The sequence below is a fragment of the Papio anubis genome, chromosome X (assembly GCF_008728515.1).
Source record: "Papio anubis isolate 15944 chromosome X, Panubis1.0, whole genome shotgun sequence".
NCBI lineage: Eukaryota > Metazoa > Chordata > Mammalia > Primates > Cercopithecidae > Papio > Papio anubis.
The window spans coordinates 80,451,823-80,463,638 of record NC_044996.1 but is presented as its reverse complement, the minus strand read 5'-3'; positions in this window follow the sequence as shown (position 1 = coordinate 80,463,638).

Sequence of the window (11,816 nt, the reverse complement as noted above, 5' to 3'; positions counted from 1 at the left end):
CTAATTTTGTATTTTTAGTAGAGATGAGGTTTCTCCATGTTGGTCAGGCTGGTCTCAAACTCCCGACCTCAGGTGATCCACCCGCCTTGGCCTCCCAAATGCTGGGATTACAGGCGTGAGCCACCAAGCCTGGCCTGTCCACGCTTGCTTGCTTGCTTGCTTGCTTGCTTGCTTTTTTATTTATTTATTTTTTTGAGACAGAGTCTCACTCTGTCAGCCAGGCTGGAGTTCAGTGGCGTGATCTCAGCTCACTGCAACCTCCATCTCCCAGGCTTAAGCAATTCTCCTGCCTCAGCCTCCCAAGTAGCTGGGATTACAGGCGTGTGCCACCACACCCGGCTAATTTTTGTATTTTTAGTAGAGACGGGGTTTCACCATGTTAGCCAAGCTGGTCTCGAACTCCTAACCTCAGGTAATCTGCCCGCCTCAGCCTCCCAAAGTGATGGGATTACAGGCGTGAGCCACCAAGCGTGGCCTGTCCATGCATTCTTTAAAATCAGCTGAGGTCCAGCTGAGCACGGTGGCTTACACCTGTAATATCAGCATTTTGGGAGGCCAAGACAGGAGGAACATGAGGCCAGGAGACCGAGATCATCCTGGCCAACATAGTGAAACCACGTCTCTACTAAAAATACAAGAATTAGCTGGGCATGGTGGTGCGTGCCTGTAGTCCCAGCTACTCGGGAGGCTGAGGCAGGAGAATCATTTGAATCTGGAAGGCAGAGGTTGCAGTGAGCTGAGATTGTGCCACTGCACTCCAGCCTGGCGACAGAGTGAGACTCTGTCTCAAAATAAATAGATAAATAAAATAAAATAAAATAAAATAAAATAAAATCAGCCTTAAGTCAATGCAGGCCCATCATCCCAAGCCAGTGGGTTACAAGTAGCTGGAGAGAGCAGTGACTGGTGCTGAAGAAGTGAGGAAGTGGAAGCAGAAGCTCCTTGGAGCCATTCAGAAAAAGAGGCTACCATGATCCAGAAGTTAATCTTTCCCTGGAAAGGAATTCTTGACCTTGGAAGAGTGGGTAACCATGATGGATGATGCAGGCCAAGTAGGTTGGCATGTGTGACACACCTTTATGTTCTCTCCAGGCCATACTGGACACAGCTTTTATAAAAGCTAAGGCTGCTGTGCAGATCATTCCAATTCTGGAAGTGCTGCCTGAAATGTGGCCAAGATAAAAAGATGACTGGATTCTCATGCTGACAGCTGAAGGACAGCTTGAAGGCCTCAAGTCATTTCTTTGTTGATCACCTTCATTCATTCATTCATTCAGTCAGTCAGTCAATCATCATCAAACATATTCTAAACACCTACTATGTGCGAGACACATAGGTGCTAATACAAAGATGAATAGTTCCCTGTCCTTAAAACGTATTTTGTCTAGGCCAGGTGCGGGAGCTCATTCCTGTAATCCTAGCACTTTGGGAGGCTGAGGCGGATGGATCATTTGAGGTCAGGAGTTTGAGACCAGCCTGGCCAACGTGTTGAAACCCTGTCTCTACTAAAAATACAAAAATTAGCCGGGTTTGCTGGCACATGCCTGTAATTCCAGCTACCGGGGAGGATGCTGAGGCAGAATTGCTTGAGCCCAGGAGGTGGAGGTGGCAGTGAGCCAAGATTGCACCACTGCACTCCAGCCTGAGTGACAGAGCCAGACCCTGTCAGAAGAAAGAAAGAAAGAAAAAAAGAAGGAAGGGAAGGGAAGGGAAGGGGAAAGGGAAGGGAAAGGAAGGAGAAAAAGAAAAAGAAAAGCCGGGCACGGTGGCTCATGCCTGTAATCCCAGCACTTTGGGAAGCCGAGGCGGGTGAATCACCTCAGATCAGGAGTTTGAGAGCAGCCTGGCCAACACACTGAAATCCCGTCTCTACTAAAAATACAAAAATTAGCCAGGTGTGTTGGTGCGCACCTGTAATCCCAGCTACTTGGGAGGCTGAGGCAGGAGAATCACTTGAGCCCAGGAGGCGGAGGTTGCAATGAGCCGAGATGGCTCTCCAGCCTGGGCAACAGAGCAAGACTCTGTCTCAAAATAATAATAATGTCTCATGTGATGACAATTTTATTTTAAAAGCATATATATATATATATATTTCTTATTGAAAAATGAATTTAAGGGGCTGGGCACAGTGGCTAACTTCTGTAATCCCCAGCAATTTGGGAGGTCAAAGGTGGAAGGATTACTTGAGCCCAGGAATTTGAGACCAGCCTGGGCAACAAGGTGAGACCCTTCCTCTACAAAAAATTAAAAAATTACCGGGATATGGTGGTGCATGCCTGTGGTCTCAGGTACTCAGGAGGCTGAGATAGGAGGATCACTTAAACCAGGGAGGTTGAGGCTGTAGTGAGCTGTGAGCTGTGATCGTGCCACTGCACTCCAGGGGACAGAACGAGATTGTCTCAAAAAAAAAAAAAAAAAAAGAAAAAAGAAAAATGACTTTAAGGTTTCACATCTGTTAGTAATGTTTTTTGTTTTTTGGGGTTTTTTTTTTTTTTTTTTTTTTGAGACAGTGTCTCGCTCTGTAGGCAGTGGCATGATCTCGGCTCACTGCAAGCCCCACCTCCCGGGTTCATTCCATTCTCTTGCCTCAGCCTCCCGAGTAACTGGGACTACAGGCGCTTGCCACCATGCCCAGCTAATTTTTTTTATTTTTATTTTTAGTAGAGACGGGGGTTTCACCGTGTTAGCCAGGATGGTCTCAATCTCCTGACCTCGTGATCTGCCCGCCTCGGCCTCCCAAAGTGCCGGGATTACAGGCGTGAACCACTGCGCCCAGCCACTCAAGCGATTCTTGCGCCTCAGCCTCCAGAGTAGTTTGGATTACATGCATGCACCACCATGCCCGATAATTTCTGTACTTTTAGTGGAACATGAGGGGTTTCATCATGTTGGCCAGGCTGGTCTCAAACTCCTGGCCTCAAGCGATCTGCCTGCCTCGGCCTCCCAAAGTGCAGGGATTATAGGCTTGAGCCACTGTGCCCGGTGACTATTTTTATTTTCACCCTTACCCTTATGATTTTGTTTTTCTTTTTCTTTTTTTTTTTCCTTGTTTTTTCCTTTTTGAGACAGAGTCTCCTCTGTTGCCCAGGCTGGTGGTGGCACAGTGTAGCTCACTGCAACCTCCACCTCCTGGGTTCAAGCAATTCTCCTGCCTCAGCCTCCAGAGTAGCTAGAATTACAGGTGCATGCCACCACACCCAGCTAATTTTTCTATTTTTAGTAGAGACGGGGGTTTCACCATGTTGGCCAGACTGGTCTCGAACCCCTAACCTCAGGTGATCTGCCTGCCTCAGCCTCCCAAAGTGCTGGGATTACAGGCATGAGCCACCATGCCTGGCTGATTTTCCTTTTTTAATTTTCAGTTTCTTATTTTATTATAAACCATTATTTCTTCTTTATTTTCTTTATGTTTTAACTTTTAAGTTCAGGAGTACATGTGCAGGTTGTCACACAGGTAAACTTGTGTTATGGGGGTTTGCTGTACACATTAAACCTAGTACCCATTCGTTATTGTTCCTGATCCTTTCCCTCCTCCCACTCTCTGCCCTCCAATAGGCCCCAGTATGTGTTTTTCCCCTCTCTGTGTCCATGTGATTTTCTTTGTACTTCTCAGTTTTTCTGTAAAGAACAGGCATTACAGCCGGGCATGGTGGCTCACGCCTGTAATCCCAGCACTTTGGGAGGCCGAGGCAGGTGGATTGCTTGAGCTGAGGAGTTCGAGACCAGCCTGAGCAACACAGTGAAACCCTGTCTCTACCAAAATACAAAAAATTAGCCGGTCGTGGTGGCGTGTGCCTGTAGTCTCAGCTACTTGGGAGGCTGAGGCAGGAGAACTGCTAGAACCCAGGAGGCGGAGGTTGCAGTGAGCCGAGATCACGTCACTGCACTCCAGACTGGATGATAGGGTGAGACTCCGTCTCTGGGGGTAAAAAAAAAAAGGAGAAAAATAAAAGGATGAAATGTTTGATGAAGGTGGGAGTGGTCAACTGTATCAAACACCTCAAAGAAGTGCAGTGAGGCTAGTCCTGAAGGGTGTCCATTGGATTTAGCAACAAGGTGACCTTGGCAAAAACCATTTAAATGAAATGGGGAGTGGTGGAGGAAGCCAGGTTGGAGGGCAATTGAAGAGTAAATAGGAAACAAAGAAGTGTAGACAGCAAATATAGAGTTGTCACTGAGGCCAGGTGCAGTGGCTCATGCCTGTAATCCCAGAATTGTGGAAGGCCGAGATGGGAAGATCACCTGAGGTCAGGAGTTCGAGACAAGCCTGGTCAACATGGCAAAACCCCATCTCTACTAAAAATTTAAAAATAAAATTTAAATTAGCGAAGTGGGTGGGGCGCGGTGGCTCACGCCTGTAATCCCAGCACTTTGGGAGGCCGAGGCGGGCGGATCACAAGGTCAGTAGATCGAGACCATCCTGGCTAATATGGTGAAAACCCGTCTCTACTAAAAAAAATACCAAAAAAATTAGCTGGGTGTGGTGGCAGACGCCTGTAGTCCCAGCTACTCGGGAGGCTGAAGCAGGAGAATGGCGTGAACCTGGGAGGCGTAACGTGCAGTGAGCCAAGATTGCGCCACTGCACTCCAGCCCAGGAGACAGAGCGAGACACGTCTCAAAAAAAAAAAAAAAAAATTATCCAGGCATGGTGGTGGGCGCCTGTAGTCCCAGCTACTTGGGAGGCTGAGGCAGGAGAATCACTTGAACCCAAGAGGCAGAGGTTGTGATGAATCAAGATCAGGCCACTGCACTCCAGCCTGGGAAACCGAGCGCGACTCCATCTCAAAAAAAAAAAAAAAAAAGTGTCTTTCAAAATATGTGGTTAAGAAGGAAAAGAGAGAGAGCAGAATCCTGGTTTAAGATATCTTCCAATTTGGGGGCCAGGCACTGCAGCTCACGCCTGTAATCCCAGCACTTTGGGAGGCCGAGGCCGGCAGATCACTTGAGGTTGGGAGTTCAAGATGAGTTTGGCCAGGATGGCAAAACCCTGTCTCTACTAAAAATACAAACAAATTAGCCAGGCATGTGGTGCACACATATCATCCCAGCTACTCAGGAGGCTGAGACATGAGAATCGCTTGAACCTGGGAGGCAAAGGCTGCAGTGAGCCAAGATCGCACTACTGCACTCCAGCCTCTGCCACAGAGTGAGACTCCGTCTCAAAAAAAAAAAAAAAAAAATCTTCCAGTTTGGGAATCCCACACTAAGTGTGGTAGCTTTAAACATGCTGAAGGCAGGTAGGTTATGAAGGTCATCTGACATCCAGCTTTTCTTTTTTTTTTTTTTTTTTTTTTTTGTTGAGGCGGAGTCTCGCTCTGTCGCCCAGGCTGGAGTGCAGTGGCGCGATCTCGGCTCACTGCAAGCTCCGCCTCCCGGGTTTACGCCATTCTCCTGCCTCAGCCTCCCGAGTAGCTGGGACTACAGGCGCCGCCACCACGCCCGGCTAATTTTTTGTATTTTTAGTAGAGACGGGGTTTCACCGTGTTAGCCAGGATGGTCTCGATCTCCTGACCTCATGACCCGCCCATCTCGGCCTCCCAAAGTGCTGGGATTACAGGCTTGAGCCACCGCGCCCGGCCTTTTTTTTTTTTTTTTTTTTTGAACATCCAGCTTTTCAATGTAAGGGGTATATACAGCAGAATGCGGAATTGGAAGTGGTAGCCAGCTCAGGGTATCAACATCAGAAATTGCTCCTCAGAATCAGAGATAAACTTATTATTATTATTATTACTACTATTATTATTATTATTACAGGCACCTGCCACCATGCCTGGCTAATTTTTGTATTTTTAGTAGAGATGAGGTTTTGCCATGTTGGCCTGGCTGGTCTCGAAATCCTGACCTCAGATTATCCATTCGCCCACCTCAGCCTCCCAAAGTGCTGGGATTACAGGGTGAAGCCACCGTGCCCCGCCAATAAACTTATCATTATTAAAACTGAGCAAAATAGCTGGGCGCGGTGGTCATGCCTGTAATCCCAGCACTTTGGGAGGCCGAGGTGGGTGGATCACAAGGTCACGAGTTCAAGACCAACCTGGCCAATATGGTGAAACCCCGTGTCTACTAAAAATACAAAAATTAGCTGGATGTGGTGGCACGCGCCTGTTATCCCAGCTACTCGGGAGGCTGAGGCAGGAGAACTGCTTGAACCCGGGAGGTGGAGGTTGCAGTGAGCTGATATCATGCCACTGCACTGCAACAGAGGAAGACTCCGTCACACACACAAACACACACACACACACACACACACACAAGCCTCCTCCCTGCCCCCAACTCCGCCTCCAAGGCTTGTGATGAGTATGAACTAGTTATGGAAGTTCGTATGACTCATGTAACAACAATAAGGCGCTTCTTCTCCGAGAAAACACCAAATGGCAGATGACGCCGGTGCAGCGGGGTACCCGGAGGCCCTGGTGGCCCTGGGATGGGGAACCGCAGTGGCTTCCGTGGAGGTTTCGGCAGAAAATGTGGCACATATACACCATGGAATACTATGCAGCCATAAAAAAGGATGAGTTTGTGTCCTTTGTAGGGACATGGATGCAGCTGGAAACCATCATTCTTAGCAAACTATCACAAGAACAGAAAACCAAACACCGCATGTTCTCACTCATAGGTGGGAACTGTACAATGACGAGTTGACTGGGTGCTGACGAGTTGATGGGTGCAGCACAGCAACATGGCACAAGTATACATATGTAACAAACCTGCACGTTATGCACATGTACCCTAGAACTTAAAGTATAATTTAAAAAAATCCAAATCAATAAAGTAATAGTATATAAACTGTAAAAAAAAAAAAAAAATTGAGTTCTTCTAAAGGCCTGAGGTCATTCAATGACATTTACCTCCAGGTGATAGTAATATCTTCGGTTTTCTAGATGGCATGTATCTTTTAAAGTCATGATGCTGATTGCTGCTATCTAAATAATTGACCTACCTGGAAACTAGGCAACTGAATTATAACAAGGTTTTGTGGTATTGTTTAAGCTTTAAAAGATCAATTCTATTCAAACTGAAAAACAAAACTGTGGTTTAAGAGTAGTATTGAACATTTATTGAACATCTATTATCAGTTAGGCAAAGTATTGAGAATTTACAGACTGTAAGTATTGGATAGGAAATTATTAGTCTGCATCTATATATCACAAAATACTGAATAAAATGTCTTAAGTGCCTCAAAAAATAAGAAACAAAACAATAAGGCAATAAGGGCTTCTTTTTTTTTTTTGAGACGGAGTCTCAGTCTGTCGCCCAAACTGGAGTGCAATGGTGCGATCTCGGCTCACTGAAACCTCTGCCTCTTGGGTTCAAGCTATTCTCCTGCTTCAGCCTCCTGAGTAGCTGGGACTACAGGTGCCTGCCACCATGCCTGGCTAATTTTTGTATTTTTAGTAGAGATGGGGTTCACCATATTGGCCAGGCTGGTCTCGAACTCCTGACCTTGTGATCTGCCCACTTCGGCCTCCCAAAGTGCTGGGATTACAGGTGTGAGCCACCGTGCCCAGTCAATAAGGGCTCCTTTATCAATATGTGTAGCTCATTTGCAGAGACAATATTGTTTCTCTAGGAATAAGCCAAACCCCAGTGCATTCTATGGCTCGACCCAGCCCCAGCACTGTGAAGTGGAATGTCAGCAGTGAGAAAAAGCTGTTTACGTTCATTGGAAAGCACTAGCTCAGATTCAGAAATAAGTAACTGCTTGACATTCTGCAAAGTGCCCTCATGCTGGCAGATGCAATGCCACTGAACATCCATTTCCTAGGAGACAATGAAGTAGCTCAATTATCCTTGTCTTTTGTGGGAAGAAAACAACCAAAATGGAGGCATCTTCAGAGAGCCTTCAGAAGCGTCTTCAAAGCCCTTGCTTTATATCTGAAGCAGGGGATCCCAAGATTGTGGAATCCTTATTTTGGATGTGTCTGCTTCTGCCATGAGCAGAGGGAGGAGGATCCTACAGGCATCCAGCTAGAAGAGCTTTTCATCTGAGGAGGTCCAGGGTGGCAAAGCCTTACAGGAAAACTGTAGTTGTCTATCAAAAGGAAAGGCAAAGATGAAAACAGAAGGGAGGCTGGACATGGTGGCTCATGCCTGTCATCCCAGCACTTTGGGAAGCCGAGGTGAGATGATTGCTTGAGCCCAGGGATTTGAGACCAGCCTGGGCAGCATGGCAAGACCCCCTCTCTACAAAAATAAAAATAAAAAATTAGCTGGACATAGTGGCATGCACCTGTGGTCCCAGCTACTCAGAAGGCTAAGGTGGAAGGATAGCTTGAGCCCAGGAGGTCGAGGCTGAAGTGAGCTGTATTCAGGCCACTGCACTCCTGCGGGGTGACAGAGTGAGATGTTCTCTCCGAAAAAAAAAAGAAAAAGAAAAAAAGAAAAGGAAAGAAAGAAAAGAAAAAGTGACTCCCGCCTGTAATCCCCAACATTTTGGGATGCCAAGGCAGGTGGATGGCTTTGGCTCAGGAGTTTGAGACCAGCCTAGCCAACATGGTGAAACCAGATCTCTACTGAAAATACAAAAATCATCTGAGTGTGGTGGCGCCCACCTGTAGCCCCAGCTACTCAGGAGGCTGAGATGGAAGTGCCACTGCACTCCAGCCTGGATGACAGAGCAAGACCCTGTCTCAAAAAGACAAAGAAAGAAAAAAAGAAAGAAAGAAATAGGAAGACAAAATATTTGGCCAGAAGACTTGGGAGCAAGATTGTTCTGATTGTTCTGTTCAGGTGCAAGACACAAATTCAGACCAGGCACAGTGGCTCATGCCTGTAATCTCAGCAATTTGGGAAGCAGAGGTGGGAGGATCACTTGAGCCAAGGAGTTTGAAACCAGCCTGGCCAGTTTGGTTGACATAGCAAGACCTCATCTTCAAACAAACAAACAAACAAACAAAAAACAGATTGAGGAGAGTAGGTTAGTTAGAATATGAATGTAGGGTCCTGAGTCAGGCACCAAAGGGGAGAAAAAAGATGGATGTAAAGAATGAAGGGTGGGGCGCAGTGGCTCACACCTGTGATCCCAGCACTTTGGGAGGTTGAGGTGGGCAGATCACCTGAGGTCAGGAGTTCAAGACCAGCCTGGCCAACATGGTGAAACCTCATCTCTACAAAAATTAGCTGGGCGTGATGGTGGATGCCTGTAATCCCAGCTATTCTGGAGACTGAGATAGGAGGATCACTTGAGCCCAAGAAGTCAAGGCTGCAGTGAGCCATGATTGCTGCACCACTGTACTCCAGCCTGGGTGACAAAATGAGACCCTGTCTCAAAAACAAAAACAAAAAAGAATGAAGATGTATTAGAGCTCCGGTTTGTTGTTGTTGTTGTTTGTTTGTTTGTTTGTTTGTTTGAGACGGAGCCTTGCTCTATTGCCAGGCTGGAGTGCAGTGGCGTGATCTCGGCTCACTGCAACCTCTGCCTCCCGGGTTCAAGTGATTCTCCTGCCTCAGCCTCCCAAGTAGCTGGGACTACACGCGCACACCACCACGCCCAGCTAAGTTTTGTGTTTTTAGTAGAGACAGGGTTTCACCATGTTGGCCAGGATGGTCTCGATCTCTTGACCTTGTGATCCACCCGCCTCAGCCTCCCAAAGTGCTGGGATTATAGGCGTGAGCCACTGCACCCAGTTTCAACTTTGCTTTTGTTCTCCACTCCAAACTGTCCTTAGAGTAAATGGTATATGTCTAACTCTCAAGTGAATTGGGGCACTATCTGGTACAATTCTTCAGAAACCTCCTTGGAAAAATACTGATAACTCCCTCTCGTTGGCTTCTTCAAAGAATATGAATTCCTGGGGCATAGATTCATTCATATGATCATGTGGCCTTTTGAAAAGGATTTGTGAAAAATAATACCAATTATAAGTACAAGACCACTTCCATGTTTCCCTTGCACCTCTCACTGGGAACAGTTTGCATGATTTTCCACAGCCTGAGCTGGCGTGGGGATTTGGGAAATGTTCTGCAGCTTCTCGGCGTTAGCCATCTCCTTAAGCCTATGGACCCATTTGGGAAGAGTTTTTGCCTGTGTGTCATAAACAACATTTATATTGGAAGCTGTCCCTTTGATTTCTGAGTCATACAGCAATGCTGTCTCATTGATCAAAGCCATACAAAATGCCACATTTTGTTCGGTAATGAGACCCAGGGACAGGCTGGATGATGGACTCCACATGCGAGGCTGTGCTGCTGCCTGCCATCCCAGAAAGCCTCAAGATTACCGTTGCTGAGGCAGCTGCCACAACTCCCTGATGTAATGAGCAGAGCTCTCACCAGGCTGCCGATTCTGTTTATGAGGCCTAAAGCTCTGAACTATGAGAATGTCGGTGGTAAGATGTGCTTTTAAATAATGTGATCGGTTTGCTCCATCAACTCTCTTGGTCTTCAGTGGAACAGGAATGAGGAAAGCCCTTGTTTGGGCTGATGTTTGAGCCATGCTGGAGACAGCAGGCTTGTGTTTAGGGTCTCTTACCTGTCTCAAGATTTAATGAAGATTTCCTTGAGTGAATATCAGGAAATAAGTAGGCTGATTTTTTTTTTTTTTTTTTTTTTTTTTTAAGGCGGAGTCTCTCTCTGTCGCTCAGGCTGGAGTGCAATGGCGTCATCTTGGCTCACTGCAACCTCTGCCTCCCAGGTTCAAGCGATTCTCTTGCCTCAGCCTCCCAAGTAGCTGGGATTACAGTCATATACCACCACGCCTGGCTAATTTTGTGTGCGGTAGAGCGAGGTTTCTCCATGTTGGTCAGGCTGGTCTCGAACTCCCGACCTCAGATGATCTGCTCGCCTCAGCCTCCCAAAGTGCAGGAATTACAGGCATGAGCCATTGCGCCTGGCTGTAAAGTTTTTAAATATTCCCCCAAAACATTCATTGTAATGAGAAAGACTGGGCAGAGCACCTGTTATCTCAGCACTTTGGGAGTCCAAGGTGGACAGATCACTCAAGTTCAGGAGTTCGAGACCAGCCTGGTCAATATGGCGAGACCCCCATCTCTACAAAAAATTTGAAAAGTAGCCGGGTGTGGCGGCACACACCTGTAATCCCAGCTACTTGGGAGACTGAGGTGGGACGATTGCTTGAGCCCTGGAGGTAACTGGAGGTAGAGGCTGAAGTAAGCTGTGATGGCGCCACTGCACTCCAGCCTGGGTGACAGACCATGACTCTGTCTCAAAAAAAACAAGAAGGAAGTCTGCTTAGGATTCCAGGTAGCAGCTGAATTCAGCTGCATCACAGGAGCAAATGGATTTACATTGTTTGCTGTAGTCATTTTCCCTTTATCCTCTTTTTTTTTTTTTTTTTTTTTTTGAGACAGAGTCTTGCTCTGTCGCCCAGGCTGGAGTGCAGTGGCGCGATCTTGGCCCACTACAAGCTCTGCCTCCCGGGTTCATGCCATTCTCCTGCCTCAGCCTCCCGAGTAGCTGGGACTACAGGCGCCCGCCACCAAACCCGGCTAATTTTTTGTATCTTTAGTAGAGATGGGGTTTCACCGTGTTAGCCAGGATGGTCTCGATCTCCTGACCTCGTGATCCGCCCGCCTCGGCCTCCCAAAGTGCTGGGATTACAGGCTTGAGTCACCGTGCCTGGCCTGCTCTCCCTCTTTTCCCTCCCTTCTCTCTCTTTGCCTTTCCTCTCTCTAGCAGCTGCACTCCATCCAGAAGATGGGCTCAAGTAACAGTCAACAGGCAGCAGACAGGTCAATTCTAGCAACAGTATATTTTATACAGCTACAAAGTATCCAAATAGACTTCCTATAGTTTAGAACTATAAGCACCACAAAGAAATCCTGCCAGAGCTCCAAGGAACAATGAGTACACACTA